Source organism: Oreochromis aureus, linkage group 20 (genome assembly GCF_013358895.1).
Source record: "Oreochromis aureus strain Israel breed Guangdong linkage group 20, ZZ_aureus, whole genome shotgun sequence".
NCBI lineage: Eukaryota > Metazoa > Chordata > Actinopteri > Cichliformes > Cichlidae > Oreochromis > Oreochromis aureus.
Window position 1 is genome coordinate 36,797,507 of NC_052961.1, and position 13,280 is coordinate 36,810,786.

The 13,280-nt window shown below is 38.7% G+C and overlaps 1 long non-coding RNA gene across 1 annotated transcript; it reads left to right on the plus strand.

Annotated features, from left to right (window-relative positions):
* Positions 1 to 2,010: 2,010 nt before the first annotated feature.
* LOC120435384 lies at positions 2,011 to 4,446 on the plus strand. Its single transcript, XR_005609691.1, has 3 exons — positions 2,011 to 2,023; positions 3,223 to 3,249; positions 4,374 to 4,446. It is a non-coding gene; the product is annotated as an uncharacterized LOC120435384 (long non-coding RNA).
* Positions 4,447 to 13,280: the final 8,834 nt, after the last annotated feature.

Consider the following 13,280-nt stretch of genomic DNA (forward strand, 5'->3'; position numbering starts at 1 on the left):
ATCACCCTGTTTCCCAGTGGCGCAGTTGGTAATGACACAGGTCTGCAAACCCAAAGGTCGTGGGTTCAATTACACACCTTGGGCAACATGTTTTTTTTTTCCCTACAAATTAATACACTATCACAGACCACTAATTCATATTCATCAATTTGATATTTGATATACCTTTATTAGTCCCACAAGGGGAATTTATATGATTACAACCATTATGTTTTAGAAAAAAAAAGAAATAAATGTGCATTGAACACTCAGGGGTCACTGTTAAAAAGTCTCATGGCAGTGGGGTTAAAGGACCTCCTGAACCTCTTGAGTCCTGCAGAGCAGTGAGATGAGCCTCTGCAGCTCCTACTGTCCTGAAGACTGTTCTTATTACTGCAGTCAGTTACATAAATCTATCTATCTATGTATAATACAGTACATTTTAACATACTGACCTTATGTTTATTTATGTCTTTTAACCATTATTTCAAATTCACAGAATCCTGTTTGAAACATTTAATGAACTTATAGAATTAAATTTCTGCATGTTGTTTTTGTTGCAAAAAATCTAGTATAATAATATTTAAATTTACATATATTTTTCACGTTTTCAATGCCAATTTTGTGTAATGGCAAAGTTTCCCACCACCCGTGAATGCCTCTTTTTATGTCTCTGGCTGACTCCTTAATCTCCGCCCAGTCTCTGCTCCATCCCCTGCCGGTAAGCCTGCTTCTCTGTCTCTCTTCTCTGAAATAAAATGTCTATAAGCTGTTTGAGTGATTTTACCGAGTTGTTGTTAGTGAGTTATGAAGCCAGTCGAAGTATAAGTCATGTTAAAGTAACACAATGGCTGCTTTTTAGTGAAACGTTGTAATTTTAGTATTTAAAAGGAGTGTTTGGTATGCCCTAAGCGCTAACGCCCAGCCTAGCTCCTATAGGCCTAGTGTGAAATTAATATGGTTCATTTGATTGTTTAATACAGTTATTGTGTTGTATTTGGTTCATTCAGTGTGTTAGTGTTTCTGAGTCTCTTAGGGAAGCTGAAGTTAGTTCTCCTCTTCACAAATCAGTCAGTTAAAACGGCCTCATTCTATAGGTTGTAAGGTAATGAGCCGCCATTTTAGAACCACTGATTAGCTGCTGGAGCAGCAGGGCCGGCAACTTCAAAGGAGCCATTTTACCGCCTCTGACTGAAAGCCGGGAGAAAAAGAGTCACGTGCCTGTGCCGGTGTGTCTGTGTTGTGGGTTAATTAACAGAAGGGAGCAATAGAGTGAGGATAAAACACATAATATAAGAATAATGACATTTCTTAACAAGAAGAAGTTTTTTAATTAATCAATTTTAGTTTTTAGTTAAATTTTAAGAACTGTTTAACAAACACTTGTTTGTACAGGTTGTTTTTTTAAAATAAAACCTACACCTGCAGCTCTGTTTAACTTCTCACTTTGTGAAAAATTAATGAAATCTAAAAAGGCCACCTTCAAATAAATAAAATGCAGCAGTGCACCATTAATATTATAAATATGATATGTAGATATTTAAAACAACAGCATATTAAATGATACTGTGTGCAGGTAATATTTTTAGGAAGCAGAATTTGAATGCAGACCAACTCAAATGTTGAAGCTCACAAAAATATCATCCAAGCTTTCATTTATGATTGTTCATGCTTTGAAATTGTGATGTCAGAATTTGATAAAGTGTGCAGTGCTAGGTGTAGCAAATCACTGCTTATGAAATCTACTGTGTTATCTAATAGCACCAAACTAATAGAGCTATCACATAACTGAGAAACTTGTGTGGCTTATTACAAATGGATGAAACCACATTTTACCTTAATGAAGACAGTAATATTTAATAAGGTGTAGAAAAAGAGGTGAGTTGTTTGTTGCTGTGGTAAACAAAGAAGTGTACTGAATCTTTTGACTACACAGAGTGATGCAGTATTGACTCTGATGCTGATTTGAGTTGTCTCATTCTGTATTTTTGTGCTTTGTCTTTGTTACACAGAGTGAACGAGATCTTTGGTTTTGCCTTTGCTGGTAAGTTAACAGTGATTGTAACTGAAGCAGTATGAACCTGGCATTGTGTAGCACATTTGACGACTTACATACAGTAGTTTGACTTTTGTGATACGCTTCCATTTACTGATTGGCAAAAACACAAGATTTGTGACCTGTAGCAGCAAAGCCCCCACACAGGGCCTCTGACTGTCCCTGAAAATGTCCCTGAAGTTTAGTAGCCCATTTATGTATGATTTAAATTTCATATGGCTTATTGAATTCAAACAGTTAAATGTCAGATGTCTTTATCCAGGTGTTCATTTTGTCCTTATGTTTGTGGATTTAAGTAGCAGACAAAACAATGAAAGTGTTTTAGGAGAGTCCGTATAAGTGGTGGCTCAAACACTTAAGAGCTGCACAGGTATTGATTCATATTGTCTCTCAAATTCTGCTGATGTATTATATTAAAGTCAGAACACTGTAGAAGTACTTTGCCTCACTCGGTATAAGTAATAGCTTTAACAGTTAAGCAATAATAAAAACGAAGAGAACCAGAGGTGTGAGTGGACATTGTTAGGTAAATTACAGCCAGTGTGTCTAATTAGTTTATTACTTATTTAGTGAATATAATGATTTTACAATTAAATAGAAATGTTGCCAAAAAGGGACATTGCAAAATACATAAATATTCCTAGCAACGGGTACAATGAAAGGACTTTTTAGTGTAATATTTTAGGACATTTAATTTTAATCACAAACATTCTGCACCTCTGTTATTGTAACATGTCAATATTTATAAAACCTCATCATGTAAAACATGATGAGGTTTTCTGTTGCTTCTGATTACAAGAATTACTTTGTATTTAATGTTTTTAACCTGAAAGGACATTAAAAGTTTTGATTTTTCACACTTTATTAGCACTGACCTGTTGTAGAAAATGTTTGAGCCACAAGGCTTCTGTGTAGGAAATATTTGGTGTATCCTGCACTTGTGCCAACAAATATTGGTGCCTGTTCTTTGCATTTCTGTAGTAATAATGCTTTTATTACACATGCTAAAGCCATGTGAGACCCTGCAGTTCAATTATCTCCTCTTCAGACTACAGTAAACTTAAAAAGCTTAAAGTAATTTAGGATTTTACTAGTTAATTTGTGTCACAGTAAATTGGATTGTGTGTGAAAGGCTCAACAGTCTGAATCATCTAACAGTGATCTGATGAATTGTTTCCTTTCTCTAGACTGCTGATCTGATCGTCTCAAGTCTGGTAAGTAAAGGTTTTTCTGAGGTGCAGTGCTGGGAAATGTTTCTCATGATAGGAGATTCAGTGTAGTGGTGTGAGTGAGCACAGCTATTGGTGATCATCAAAAGTCATCAAATCCTAGTAAAGTCTGTGTAAACATTTCCAGACCCACAGAGGTCCGTAGGTTATTGTAGCAGCACATATTTTTTCACATTAGAGCAGCTCATGAACAGCAGTTTAGGTACAATTAAGTCTTCAAATAGGGCCTTGTGGATTTCAAAAGCTTCTTTTCCTTCAATAATTAAGTCACTGTCTGAAAACTGCTCTTTGAATTAGTCTTTTATAATTAAAGATTTTGTTGATGACTGGAAACAATCAAAAGCACAGATACAGCATTCATTTCTGTATTTTATGGTTAAATGATCTACAAAGAAATTATGGTCATATATATTTTTAATTAGGCCTTTAAATCGGTCATTATAAGTATGTCCTAGATTTAGTGGAGTGCTTATGGCTGTGTATTAAACATACCCCAAATGTGACTGAAATATGTAGAAACAGTATTGTTTACTTTTATGTTAACGGTAATGTACTGTATTTTTCGGGTTATAAGGCGTATGCAGCTAACCAAATATTCAGATAACTCAAACTATTCAACTCATTCACAGTAACTCTCAACATTTTTCAGTGGTAACACATAACAATACACTAACTTTTTCTGTTCAGTCCTCTTCCACAAATCTATCAAATTCTTCATGGATTGATCGGTTTGAAATCTGCTTCAGACGCATGTCTCTAAACAGGTGCCAGATTCTCATACACACACCATAATATTATGTTTAAGGACAATAGGAATTACTCCGCATGAGGCACCTGACTACTGTAGCTGTAATGCTCCAACAATCCATCAAGCGCTGCAGCTTTAGTAGCTTTCAAAGTCGTACTAAAACATTTTGACAGATGTTTGAGCGCCTGTAACACATAAAATTGGTTTGAGGTCAGCAAGCACAGCCAGAATTAATACATACGGTAAACTGTTGATTTTTGAGAAAATTAAAGGCTTTTAAATGTGCCTTATAGTCAGAAAAATACTTGGAAGCCATGTTTATTGAAAATATGCCTAATTCCAGTCTCTTTCTGTCTTACAGGTGACCTGCTGCAGAATACCCTCTCCTCTATCATTAACAAGCAATTCAGTCTGTCCTATCACTCTCCTCTCCCTGCTCCATCTTTTTGACAAGCCATTCTATCTTCTATCATTTCTCCGCCATGAGCTCTATCTAAGTTGACAAGCTTGAACCTGAGTTGAAACGCAATCCTGTGACTTGAAATCAAGTTTTACCAGAATCTAAGTTTTTGGAATTGAAGTTACCAGAACTTGTCGATCTGTTTTCAGAATTTGAGAGATCTCTGCTCTCACTGCTCCATCTTTCCTGTCGTTAAACTCTCTCACATCCAGTCATTTTGCTGGAAATCACAAGTAGAAACTTGAAATTACAGTAGTAGAATTACACTACAGTAGAACTCACAGTAGAAACTACTTACACAGTCCTACATTTGTCATTTTAATTTTTACATTACACTTTGGAATAAACACTGATAGCTTGGCTTACGTGTGCAGTTACTTTGATAAATTATATAAAATATACACCTTTTTCAAGGTTTATTTGTAATAAGATAATCTGGTTATTTTGTAATACATACATTCAGACTGTTATATTCACATAGATAATAAATTGGATTCAAATATATTTTTCAAGTCTGTTTCATTGGCTATAACATTTGACTGCAAGTTTATACTATTATTATTTAAGGACAAACCCTTTTTGTCACTCTGTAAGTATTCAGTTACAATTGTCATCTAGAGGCTGCCCTGAGAACCCAGACTTCCTGTTTCCTGACTGCTGCAGAACATCCAGCTGAAGAATCTTCATCGCCTGTCATCTGATCACCACACCATCACTCATATTTGCTTAAAATATTAGATATCTTAAAGATTTACACAAAGTCTACTTAAAAGTTAAGAGTTTTATTATAGACTGTTGATTGTTGAGATTTATTCTGTATATTGCTTTACAGAAGTATAGACCTATTTGTTATCCAGTCTGGTTAAAAAATAGAAGTAACAATATACAGTTTTTGAAAAAGCTACAATAAAACTGTTTTTAAAGAACTTTCAATGAGTTTTATATAGAGTTTGTATTTAAGTCAGCCTTTTACATCAATTACATAGTTATAAGAACACTTTACCATTTGTATAGTTTTACATTTCTCCATTTAATAGATTAGTTTTTCAGTGTATACAGGTTGAATTTTGTTTACATTTGTGTATAAATATAAGGTCCAGTTTGTACTTGCACAAAATGCCAAGGAAAGGTCAAAGGTCGCTGTCCCAGAAGCTTAGACGGCAAAAGGAGAAGGAACAGGTAAATGTTTCTCAGAGTGGTGAGGAGGTAAAGGTGTCTGTTGCAAGTATTCCCAGTCCAGAAGTGCAGAGCAGTGCTCAGACAGCTGCAGTGTCTTATGCAGATGTGGTAAAGAGAGGTGTTTGCTCATCATCTGTGCCAAATGCTAAAGTACAGCAGGTAATCCAGACTGAACCCCAGGTAACTATGCAAACGCAGTGTGATGGAGAAACCCAGGACCGTCTCATGTACAGATTACAAACAGTGAAACTCATCCACGAGTGAGTAGCATCTGTGCATCCGAAGCCAGGCTTCTGCTAAGTATGGAAAGTACAGGAATCAGCAATGCATGGCGAACAGTTTGGTTTTCCTCTCATTCTTACACGAGGATGAATTCATTACCAGAGCCGATCTTAACCGTGTGTTGGACAAAGGCCATGCCGTGTATTCAGATGCCAGAAAGAGGTTTGTGAACAGCGTGTTTCTAGCCTGTGATGAGCTTCCCACAGTGGTCACCAGCGCGAGACACGAGTATCAAGTGGACATGTCTCAGTTTGCTCATTATGGCACATTTGATGGTACAGCTCACCTTCCGAGCCTTGAACAGGGACTACAGTGTTTGGCTTCAGCAGTTCGCTATGCTTTGCTAGTCATGGAGGAACAGTCATTGCAGTTTGCAGGCTGACTTCAGGTGAATACGCATACTTTGACCCTCACCCACGTAAGTCTACAGGAATGCCATTGTCGCTAGCTGTAAGTGGTGGAACTGCAGTTATGTTAAAATTCACACGTCTTAACGACATGATTGACAGGATCAAACGCTTGTACCGAATGTTTAGCATCGCGCCAACCTGCACTTATGAGCTACAGCCTGTCGAGTTCCACAGTGAAAACGCAGCTGACCAAAGAGATGCTGATGAAAACAGACAAACAGCTACAACTGTTCCAGCACCAGCTTTAAATGAACCTGAATTTGAAAACCCAAAATCCACTGAGCAGACACAGAAAACTGTGACCGACACTTTAGCCACTGAAGTGATGTCATCCAGAGTGGATTATTCAAATGAGCCAGCTGCTGAGATGAACAATCGTCCTTCTGATTATTTAGAAATAGAAACCTCTGCATCTTCTGTAAGAGACACTCAGGTAACAAAAGAATCTGTTCCTCAGAATGATTTAAACATTGCCTCCTGTTTAACTGAGACAACAGAGGAACTTTTACATAAACTGTTAAAGCATAATAAACAGCAAAGGAGAAAGATTAGGAGACGATTATTGGTCCAAGAAAAACTACCACAGAGAAAGGAAAATGAGAAAAAGAAAGAAAGACAGACATACACTTTTGATGAAAGCTTTAAGGCAAAGAAAAAGATTGTAGTAGAAAGTCTCGTGATTCTGATCACAGTAAGAAAAAAGAGTGTGTACAAAAATAATCTGTATAAACTCAATGCTACATATAGAGAGAAACAGAGAGAACATTTGAGAAAATCTATAGAGATAGTGCTAAAATTAGAGAGAGAAAAAGAGAACGTGTTATAAGGATGTATAAAGAAGATTCTTTATTCCGAGAAAAGCAGAAGGAGCGATAACAAGAACATATAGAGAATCTCCCATTTTCCGAGAAAAGCAGAAGGAACGATAACAAGAACATATAGAGAATCTCCCATTTTCCGAGAAAAGCAGAAGGAACGATAACAAGAACATATAGAGAATCTCCCATTTTCCGAGAAAAGCAGAAGGAACGTATGAGAAAAACATATAAAGAATCTTATAGACAATCTCCTATGTTCAAAGAACAGCAGAAGGAACGTATAAGAAGAAATTACAGAACTTGTGCTGGATTCAGAGAGAAACATAAAGCTTACATGAGGTCATATGTATATAATCTATATAAAGAAAGTGAAGAATTTAAACAGAAAAAACGATCGTACATCACTAAACGTTATGGAGAAGAGAGACAATTTCAGCAGAAACACAAGGACAATATGAGAGAACGAATGAGAGTAAAATATTGGAACGGTTTTTCTTTTAGACAGATGCATAATATCAGATGTGCAGTGAACATAAAAAGAAAATATCGTCAGATGCATCGACCAGCTGAAAGTTTACAGTGTCATCCAGATAACAGTTTAATGAATGAGGCCATATCTCGTTTCAGATCAAACATTAAGTCAGCACCATCTTATGTTTGTACTGTTTGTCTAAAAGCTTCTTTTCCTAATCAGGTGAAAATCTGCAAAAGAGAAAATTACTCAAAACACCAAACTATAGCTCAGCAGTGTCTAACTGGTAAATTTGTTCATATGTGTGATGAAGCATGTAATGATCACTGCAGCTTCCTGTTGAGAGAAAAAGGAGTATATCTGTCACACGTGTCACAGTTCCTCAAAAGTGGACGCATGCCAAGGCTTGCTGCTGTCAATGGTTTAGAACTGCAGGATATTCCAGCTGAATTGTGTGATCTCAACATTCTGAGAGACATCTGATTGCCAAATGCATCCCATTTGCAAAGATTATTCCACTTCCAAAGGGCAGACAAAGACTCATACGTGGTAATGTGGTGTGTGTACCATCTGAAGTCCAACAAACAGTTGACTGTTTACCGAGGCCCAGAAACCAATCGCAGATAATGAGGATCAAGCTGAAAAGACGACTGTGCTACAAAGGCCATCAGCTGTTCCAGACTGTCACCTGGTCTAAACTGATCCGAGCCCCGCGTAAACTGAAACAGATTCATCCACAGTACACAGATATTGTTATCAGAGATGATGCATTGCTTTGTGATCCAACGTTACCTGATGATGACAGCAGTGATGAAGCCAGCATGGCAAGTGATGATTATAATGAAGCAGATTTAATGGAAATTGACAACTATGAAAAAGATGCCCTTTGTGCGAAAGTGAGTCTGAAAGTGAACAAGATATTAATATGCAATCCTGTGATGAACAACCAGAGGAAATCAATCCAGAGGAACCAGAAAGTGATTTGAACAATGGAGGTTTTGCTCTAGAAAGTTGTCTGCAGCCTGTAGACATTTCAGAAGAGATTCTCTGTTTCAGTGATAACACATATTGTGTGGCGCCTGCAGAAAGAAACAATCCTGTTAGCTTCTTCAGAACTCCTCATTTGGAAGCCATGGCATTTCCTGTGCAGTTTCCTACTGGTCAGAATACACTGGATGAAAAGAGATGTCTTAAACTCACACCAAGTGCTTACTTCAAGTCAAGGCTTTTCAACATTGATGCAAGATTTGCTAAAGACACAAATTACCTGTTTTTCTCACAGTTTGTCACTGAAATACACCTGGCTAATTCCAGCATGACAATACAGCTAAGGAAAGGTAAAACTATGACCAAAGATGGACGCAAAATCACATCAGGAATGTTACAAAGTAAGACAGAAGTAGAGAAGCTGGTAAGAAATAAAGATGCAATCAGATTTATGCAGCCACTCAGAGGAACTCCAGCTTACTGGCAGAAAACCACCAAAGATCTATTCAGTATGGTCCGTCAAATAGGAACACCTCAGTTCTTTGTCACTTTTCTGCTGCTGAGATGAGATGGCCTGAAGTGATTCAAGCTATAAAGAGACAACAAGGTGAAGAGGTTGATTTTGAAGCCCTGGACTGGTCAGAAAAGTGTGAAATTCTAAGATCAAATCCAGTAACCACCATGCGAATGTTTGATAAGCGTGTTGAGGCTTTGTTCAGAGATTTGCTTTTTTCTCCTGCACAGCCCCTTGGTGAAATCATTGATTACTTTTACAGAGTTGAGTTCCAGCACAGAGGTAGTCCGCATATACACATGTTGCTGTGGATTCGAGAAAAGGTAGTAGTAGATGTGGATGATGACCAAACTGTTCTGTGACTTTGTGGACAGATACATCTCAGCTCAACTCCCTGATCCAGAAAAACAACCTGAACTGCACAAAAAGTCGCTGAACTACAAAAGCACAGCAAAACCACACAAAAACATGCTTTAAGAGTGTAAACTCTGGTTGTAGATTTGGGTTTCCAAAACCACCAGCCACAAGAACAATGATTGTGAGACAGGATGAGGATTCAGACACTGAAGCTGCAAAAGCCAAACTCAGACCTTTGTTGACCCTGCTGAAGGAACCTGAAGCTGCTTCTCTCACCATAGAGCAGATTCTGTCACGATGCAACTTGACAATGAATGAGTATGAGCAATGCCTCCAAGACATAAACAAGAAAACAGCTCTTATTCTGAAACGTGACCCAAAGGACTGTTGGATCAACAATTACAACCCACACCTGCTTGAAGCCTGGAACTCTAATTTAGATGTCTCGTTAATATTGAATGCCTATTCATGTATAGAATACCTCTGTAAATATATAACGAAGAAAGAATCTGGCCTCTCTGAATACCTGAAGACAGTTATTGACAACTCTGATAAGAACACGGTCAATGAATGTGATGAAATGAGAGCTGTGATGCAGGCTTACTCAAAAAGAGAGAAATCAGCGCACAGGAGTGTGTGACTCGAGTCTGTGGCCTAAAATGAAAAAATGTTTCCCGCAGTGTTGTATTTGTACCAACAGATGATAACCCAGTAAAATGAGTCGCCCGATGAGCTACCTGGAATCCACAACACATGACAGTTGTAATATTTGGATGACAAGTTTGAGTGATAAATACAAATCAAGACCTGAGACACCAGAATATGAGGAAATGTCACTGGCTGATTTTGCTGCCTTGTGCCGGTTGGTGAGTGGTCCAAATGAAGGAAAAGATGTGCTTCCTCTTCTTAACCAGCTTGGATTTGTACTAAGGCGAAAGAATGATAAACCAGCTATAATCAGGTATTACCACTGTTCACAGGAAAACGATCCTGAGCAATATTATGGACGACTGTTGAGACTTTACCTTCCACACAGATCAGAGCAGGAACTGAAACCACGAGGGTTCCAAACCTATCAGTCCTTCTACAACTCGGGTTTTGTACGACTTCCATGTTCAGACCACAGTGAGTCTGTGAAAAGGGTTGTGAAGAGAAATAAAGACAAGTATGAGAAGAACTCTGAGGATATTGAGAGTGCACTGGAAGAGTTTGAACAGAATAGGGATGTTGTGATCGATGAATGGTGTAATCTTGCTCCTGAATCTGAAGTTGTGAGGTTGCAATGTGATGAGAATCTTCCTGAGAGACATTCTGATGATGAGAACGAACAGGAGAATGTCCCCGACTACAGTCGTCAGTCTGATGCTGTAACAGAGATCAAAGCCATCAGAGAACAACCTGCAGTCGATCCAGCCGTGGTAACGTGTAATGTATCAGAATCTGAACCAGAAGCAGGCCTGCGTGTTCTATGCTATAAGAGACTGGTGTATTCAGCGAGTTTGTGGTTTAAACCCAGATCCATTTTTCTTCTATATCAACGGTGGTGCAGGAACTGGAAAGTCACATCTGATTAAATGTATTCACTCTGAAGCATCAAAGATCCTGAGCAGACTCCCTGCTAATGCAGAAGAAGCTGACATATCAAATCCAACTGTTTTACTGACGTCATTTACCGGGACAGCAGCTTTTTCTATCAATGGCTCTACATTACATTCCCTACTCAAACTACCCAGGAGTCTGAAACCACCCATTCAAGGACTTGGTAACCAACTGGATGAAGTCAGATCTGAGCTTATGAATGCTGAAATTATTGTTATTGATGAGATTTCAATGGTTTCAAAACCCCTTTTGCTTATGTGGATGCAAGACTGAAACAAATCAAAGGCACTCAGAGACCTTTTGGTGGAATGTCAGTTTTAGCTGTTGGAGATTTTTACCAGCTGCCACCAGTGCGACAGTCTAAGCCTCTCTGTGTTTATGATCCAGAACAGATTGACCTATGGCAGGAACATTTTCAGATGATCACTCTAACAGAGATCATGCGTCAGAAAGATGATGTGGCCTTTGCAGAGATGCTGAACAGGATTAGAATCAAAGAAAAGACAGATGAGCTTTCTCAGTGCGACAGAGATTTGTTGTCACAGGCTGTGACTGCACCAGAAGAATGTCCAACTGAGGTCTTACACATTTATGCCACCAACAAGAATGTTGAATCCCACAACACAGATACGCTCAAGAAGCTTCATTCAAACATTATAATCATCAATGCAGACGATTTCCAGAAGGATAAACGTACAGGCAGAATGGCACGAAGAGACAAACCATTTACAGGTGGGCAAAATGATTTACCCGACACCCTGAATGTTGCTGAAGGAGCCCGAGTGATGCTGACCAGAAACTTGGACACACTAAACGGTTTAGTCAATGGTGCTTTTGGTATACTGATAAAGGTGGTGAGATCTGAAAATGATGGACAAATAATTAAACTGGGGCTCAGAATGGACAACCGCAGCCTATGAGACACAACCGCAGTGCTAATGCAGCATCTGATGATCTGGTTTACATTGAGAGAGCAGAGGAGAGTCTGAAGTTTAAAGGAGCGGTACGCAGACAGTTTCCTGTAAAGCTAGCATTCGCCTGCACAATTCACAAAACTCAGGGTCTTACAACACAGACAGCTGTAGTTTCAATGAGGAACATTTTTGAACCAGGTATGGCTTATGTTGCTCTCAGCAGGGTGACGCCTCTCAGTGGACTCTATTTGCAGGACTTGGATGAGAACAAGATTTATGCCAATCCCGAGGTAACTGCAGCGCCCAAACCATGAGACAAGCCAATGTTGAAGAAATGATGCCTCTTCTTCAGGTCAGAGAAACAGCCAGCAGACCTGACACTCTTACACTGATCCATCACAATACGGAGGGTTTGCCATCTCACATCAGTGACATCAAGAGTCATCATGAAATGTGTTTAGCAGATGTTTTGTGTCTCACAGAGTCTCACCTCCAAGGCTCCTTTGTTGCAGACAGTCTTCATTTGGACGGCTACACCATGTTCAAACGCAACAGACATGTGTCCTACACAAACTTTCCTCACATGGCCAGCAGAAGTGGTGGTGGAGTTGTTGTGTATTTGAGGAATCATTTTCAGGTTCAGGTAAAACAGTATCTGCATAATGTCACTGATCTTGAGTTCTTAGTGTTAAAGGTTCAGGCTCCATTCCCTGCGCTCATTGCGGTTGTGTACAGACCTCCTGACTACAGTTTGACACCATTCATGCAAAACCTGGTAAGTCTTTTAGATTCACTTGAAATAATGGACTGTCACCCAATAATTGTGTGTGGAGATTTTAATGAGAACCAGTTACAGAGTGGAAGGAAACAGATTCTGGAGCAGTTTCAGTCGAGAGGGTATTCACAGCTGATCACTTCTGCCACTACAGACAAGAACACCCTGCTTGACCTCATTTTTGTTTCTCAGCCACAGAAAAGTCTCTATTCAGGTGTCCTGAGAACATATTACAGTTACCACAACCCTGTGTTTTGTGTCCTGTCCTCCAGCCAATCATGAAGTCGTCTGGTGAGTTTTGAAACAATTACAGATCATGTTTGTTACAGAGTTTATTTTTGTAGAGCATGAAAAAGATTTTCATTGAATAATTATATTTCTTCATATTGTCTTCCCTACTCTGTCTGTAAGAAGACCCTTTCTTATTGCAATGTTATTAATCATTTCACCAAATCATGGCTGTACTTCATGCAGAGCCGGAGATCTGCTTTCTGTTATCAT